This window comes from Myotis davidii, unplaced genomic scaffold (assembly GCF_000327345.1).
Source record: "Myotis davidii unplaced genomic scaffold, ASM32734v1 scaffold631, whole genome shotgun sequence".
Classification (NCBI taxonomy): Eukaryota; Metazoa; Chordata; class Mammalia; order Chiroptera; family Vespertilionidae; genus Myotis; species Myotis davidii.
The window spans coordinates 518,409-524,774 of NW_006282600.1; the positions used below are offsets into that span (position 1 = coordinate 518,409).

At 42.1% G+C, this 6,366-nt stretch overlaps 1 pseudogene; it reads left to right on the forward strand.

Moving 5' to 3' along the window:
- Window positions 1-3,965: 3,965 nt before the first annotated feature.
- LOC102756997 lies at window positions 3,966-4,571 on the forward strand (annotated as a pseudogene).
- The last annotated feature ends 1,795 nt before the right edge of the window (window positions 4,572-6,366 follow it).

The following is a 6,366-nucleotide window of genomic DNA, read 5'->3' on the forward strand; positions in this document are numbered from 1 at the left end:
TTCTCTCTCTCTCTCTCTCTCTCTCTCTCTCTCTCTCTCTCTCTCTCATTTTTTGATATACATTTCCTATTGGTTCTGTTTCTGTGGAGAAGGCTGACTACACAGGAAGATCCTCCTCTAGAGGCTTCAAAGGGAGCATGGTCCTGCCAACATCTTGACTTCAGACTCCTGTCCTTCCAGAACTGTGAGAAAATACATCTCTGTTGTTTTAAACCATTTAGCTTGTGGTAATTTCGTATGGTAGTCCCAGGAAACTAGGACAGTTACTGTGGCCTCTGACATTACAAGGACCTGGGACAGGTGGCCTTTGGAACATTTTCAGAAATGGGTGTCCCTGGGTATTTTTAAGCCCAACATATGAGTCAGGAACATGTGTAGAAGAAAGCACAGTGTCCCGGATTCAAATTCTGGTTCTAGAACTTACCACCTAGGTGGATTCAGGAACCTCACTTACCCTCTACAAAGTTATTTCTTCATCAAAGCAATGAGGATACTGCTTATATTTCTGGAGTCCTTTGAAGAATAGAGATAATGTAGGTAAAGTGCTTGGCCCAGCAGTGATGATAAATTGTGTCTCTTCTTCTCTCCCTCTCACCGCCCCCCCTACTTTCCTTTCATATGAAAGCTCTGTACATAATTCTTCCAATCCTGCCTAACCTGACATCCCTTGACTCCAACCAGAATGCCTTAATCCATTTTTCCCAACATATGTAGTTAGCATGTCATTACTGCCTCAGTGTTTCGCACTCCTTTACCCTACCTACCAAAACCCTATTCCTCCTGAAAGGCACATCTCATACTCCCCTGCTCCAAAAAGTCTTCTGTCAACACTGAACCCATGGTCCACCCTCCCTCCTCTGAGCTCCTATAACACACATTCTCTAAACAGTTACTCTATTAGTGAGTACAATACTGCCTTACATTGCTTCTGCTATGCAGTCAATTCCCAGCATGCAATAAGGCACTGTTTGGGAACTGGAAACCATTTCCCATAGACACAATGTTATGGTTGATAGACTAAAATAGGCTCAATATTCTATTCAGCTTTCATCTTTTGGAAAGCAGTTCCTACATATATTCCAAGTATTATAATCATAATCCATTATACAACAGGAGAAGCAAAACAAATGGTGCCCCTCTGTTCTGGCTTAATCTTCTTGCATAGTTGCCTCTTCAGCTAACATTCATGGACCCAACAAACCTGCCTTTCACCCAGGCTCATGGAGCCTTCTGGGAATCTGACTCATTGTGCTGGAAGGGGCTTCAGAGAGTGACCAGGGCCAGCACCCTGATGCCAGCCAGGGCCAGGAGCAAACTACCCAGTCAAATAGTAACAGGTGTCAAGAAAGAGGCCACCAACCCAGCTGGGCACGTGGCCCAGAGCTAAATGAGCCTGAGAGGCAAGAAGAACTTCCCCAGATCCAAAAGGATGAATGGGCCTTCTTGCCCTTGTTTGTGGCCTGCTGCTCCTGGTGGTGGTGGCCAACTCCAGGGACTGGAAGAAGAGGAGGTCTGGTCTGCATCTTTCCTGGAACAGGTTGCCTTCCCAGCCCCAGCCCAAGCCTAAACAATCATTTGCCCTTCACTGGGGGGAGTTTAGGGCTGGGGGTTCTCCTTCCGGCCCATGTGGAGACAAAGAGCAGCTCAGCACTTTCCCTGAGGCAGGGTAGACAAGAATGAGGTCTGGATTAGCTCTTTTAACTCCTCAAAATCTGCTACGCCGCAGTCGTTCTCAACCTTCTGGCCCTTTAAATACAGTCCCTCATGTTGTGACCCAACCATAAAATTATTTTCATTGCTACTTCATAACTGTAATGTTGATACTGTTATGAATCGTAATGTAAATATCTGATATGAAGGATAGATAATTCTATCCCTGTGAAAGGGTCGTTCGACCGCCAAAGAGGTCGAGACCCACAGGTTGAGAACCGCTGTACGGAATCCTCAAACTAACAAAATCAGCAACACCTGGGAGCTTATTAGAAATGCAGACTCTCAGCCCCCACCCCTACACCTACTCCTTCAGAATTTGCATTTTAATGAGATCCCCAGGTGATTCCTAAGCGCATTAAAGTTTGAGAAGCACTGCCTTAATTGTTAAAGGCTGAATGGAATGAAACCTAGATTTTCAATCTGATGAATTGGTAAAGTAATGGTGGATTCCAGCCATGGTCAAAGCATAAAAAGTTCAGAGACAAGGCAGGTATGGATGAAAGCCCCGTCCTCTGCAGCCCAACCCAGACTTCTCAAAGGCCCAAGAGGTGGAGTTTCTGTCCGTGATGAGTGTTCATAAACCAGGCACTGCCTCTGTGTGTGTGTGCTTGTGCTTATCTTATCTTCTCAACGAAACTGTAAGGCTTAAAAGGACAGGAACCATATTGTATATGTGAGTGTATATATTATGGAAGAACAATGATATATAATTACTGAGTACAAGTTCTGAAGTAGACGGACCTGCCTTCTGGGCCCAGAATTTCCACTGATTTATTGTGTGTTCTTAGCCATGATGCGTGGTCTTTTGCAGCCTCAGTTTCTTCATTCATATTGCTAGTGCTAGTGAAAACCTACCTCCCAGCATTGCTGGAGGATGAAATGAGTAAACAGCAGAAATGTACCTGGTACATAATAGGCCCTCAATGAAACAGTCACACCTTTCCTTTTGAATCTCCCACTACACACACACACACACCCCACCACCAGGGCCTAGCTCCGGCCTAGCAAATTTTATTTTACTTTATTTTATTTTATTTTTTATATTTATTGTTGAGAGTATTACAGATGTCTCCCATTTTCCCCTCATTGACCCCCTCCACTCAGTTCCCACCCTGCCCCAGGCCTTCACCACACTATTGCCTGTGTATATGGGATATGCATATATGCATATAAGTTCTTTGGTTAAACTCTTCCTGTTTCCCCACCCCCTTTTCTCAGAGATCCCTGTCAGTTCCATGCTTCCATGCCTCCAGGCCTAATTTGTTCATCATTTTATTTTGTTCATTAGATTCCACATATAAGTGAGATCATGTGATACTTGTCTTTCTCTGACTCAAGCTCATTTTAAATGCTAAATAAAAATATACTAGGTGATTGGTCATCTTGACAGTCCTGACTAAAATGCATTTTAAGTAAAGGACACTGAATGTTTTCTTACTGTTTTTCCAAATATCAAAGCAAATCATTCTTATTATGGAAATGTTTGGAAAACACAGGAAAGTACATATAACTCTGGAACTTCCCTTTCTGCCACCAAGTGGCTGGGGGATGATGCTCAGGTGCATTCAAGATTATGCTCCATTTTGTACTTAATGGTAGTTACAAAACAGTCACAGGGATTTAAAGTACAGCCCAGGGAATATAGTTGAGCTGTTGGGTTCATTGTCTTGAGAAGTCAATGAATGAATTCACGGACAAGGGAGGGCAAGCAAAGGAAAGCGAAGTTTATTACAGAGAAAACAACAAAACTCTCGGCACTTGAGAGGGGTTGCTGCAGAAGCTCACCAGTCTAGGAGTTTATATTTTCCTGCTCTTGCTCTCTATTGGCTCTTTCAAAAACAAAACAAACAAACAAAAACACCAGCTAATCTCCTTTTGCCCTCATCTCCCCACTTTTAGTTCCAGCTCTTGGGTTCAGTGGGAAGGGCAGCTCTGTGGTTGACTGGTGCATTCCACCTACTATGCTCACACCCTGACCATCTGGCTCATCTCTTCTTTATCTACCATCTTCCCTCCCCTGGACCCTAACCCTAAACTGTCTGATCCCATCTAACTCCTCATAGTCAATAATATTGTAATAATGATGTATGGTGCTAGGTGGGTACTGGAAGTATTGGGGGGAACACATTGTAAAATATGTGATTGTCTAACCACTATACTGTACATCTGAAATTAATACAAAATAAGATTGAATGTAAGCTGTGGTTGGAAAATAAAATTTAAAAGAAATCCTACTTCACTTGTAACCCACCATGGCTGAGGAAGGCATTGTTGCTAGAGGTGTAATGGATGTTAGTACTAATTTGCAAGCTGTACTGAATACCAGAATCATCCACGAGGGCCTACCACAGCCATGGGCCGGATCCAGCCCGTTTGAAATGAATAAAACTAAAAAAAAAAAAAAAAAAGACCGTACCCTTTTATGTAATAATGTTTCTTTGAATTTATATTAGTTCACACAAACACTCCATCCATGCTTTTGTTCCGGCCCTCCGGTCCAGTTTAAGAACCCATTGTGGCCCTCGAGTCAAAAAATTTGCCCACCCCTGGCCTAGCATGAAAAATTTGCCAAGTTGCCAAAGCCTGAGACCAGCGCCAAGCCCATATGTGTGTGTTTGCAATCATCCAACTGCAGTGAGACTGTGTATGTCAAGTTGGTGGAGACCCTTTGTGCTGAACACCAAATCAACCTAATTAAGGTTGATGACAACACGAAACTAGAGGAGTGAATAGGCCTCTGTAAAATTGACAGAGAGGGAAAACCCTATAAACTGGTTGGTTGCAGTTGTATGATAGTTAAGGACAAAGAGTCTTAGGTCAAGGATGTCATCCAGGAGTACTTCCAATGCAAGAAATGAACAAATAAAATACTTGGCTCTTGTTTCTAAAAAAAAAAAAAAAAAGTCTAAAAAATAGTCTATAATATATTTACCCAGCAATACAGCATAATACTAACATTTTGGAGTATTTGGACCATAATAGTTATCTGTTATTACTGTCTCTGAAGACAATAGGCCAGCTGGGTTTCCTTCCTGGCTGAGTACTGAGTTTGGGGTTTCTGGAAACCTGTGCCTTTAAACCAGCCAAACTAAGACATTCTCCTGGTTCCACGGCTCATCTCTGTTACTCCAATTCTAAATGTGTACCACACAACCACATTTTTGAAGACTGTACAGAACAGATAGTGGTAAAATAAGAACACATTTGTACTGGTGACCAGTCAAACATAATCTATATTTCAAACCCAACATTTTTTTAGTGAAATAATGAGTTGAAATAAGGGGCTAAGAGACAAGTGCCTTTGAAAATTTAACTTTGGCTTTGTCTACTACAAACCCTCCAAGCTTGGCAGTTTCCACTTTTTAAAAAATATTTATATATATTTTAATATATATATTTTTATTGATTTCAGAGAGAAAGGGAGAGTTGAGCCCACAAACTGGGCATGTGCCATGACCTGGAATTGAACTGTGACCTCTTGGTTGATAGGTCGATGCTCAACCACTGAGCCACACCAGCCAGGCCAGAGTTTCTACTTTTATTGGGTGAGAGGAGATACTGGAAATTGAGCAGAAGACACATTATTTCATTGATCTAGGGGAGAGTAAATCATATTTAGCCAAACAGAAATCCTTGATATTTCACAATCACTATGCTGGTCCAAAGAGGAGTTGGTATCCTGACAGAGGCAGTGGTGAAGCTCTAAGACACTGGGCCTTCAAATAGCTGAGGATTTAGGAATCAGAATTCTTGTTAGGCCTTGATCAGCAACCTTCAGGGACAACCTGTTCAGATTCAGACTGGGAATCTGGGGACCTTCAGTCCTACCTCCCAAAATAATTTGAGTATATGGGCCATTGGTCTCTCCAGTCTTTTTATGCCCAGGCCTGACCCCTAGACTTTCATGATCTGGATAAATGCTGTTTCTCTTCCTCCTTCAACCAAATCTTGTTCTTGATCCTGATGGTGCTAGGTTTAAAGTATGAAGACATGGTTTCAAATCTTCCTCTCTGCTACTTGTAATATATATTACAAGTGAGGCCTTGGCTGCAACACTGAACCCCTCATATTGTCAGTTTCCACATCTGTAAAATGAGTATAAGGATATAATGCCTCTCCTTCAGTTATTGTGAGGACTTATTGAGATAGCCTCCAAAAAGTGAGCACAGGGAAAGTGTTCAATAAATAAGAGTCAGAATAGAGGATTCCTTTCCCCCTGTACCTGACAGACTGTCATTTCTTTAACTAATCCAAAATTCACTTCTCTTTCATCTCTTCGCCAAATCCTTGATGCTGATTTCATGTCTGGAGTCCAGTCTCTTTTGCTTTCAATTGGTCCAAACCACTGCTTCTAAATACATCTTTCTCACACCTGCAGCTTGGACCACATCAAGGGGCTTGGTTCCACTATTTAGCCCCTCCCAAACTCATCCCCTACTCCCCTTTCTTTTCCTTTCCATGGAGAATTTTCATGCATTTCTTCCAATTCACCATTTGCTCTTTAACTTCATTACAGGTAAAACCTCCCAGTTTTTTTAAAATATATATTTTTATTGATTTCAAAGAGGAAGGGAGAGAAATAGAAACATCAATGATGAGAGAGAATCATTGATCGGCTACCTCCTGCACGCGCCACACTGGGGATAGACACCA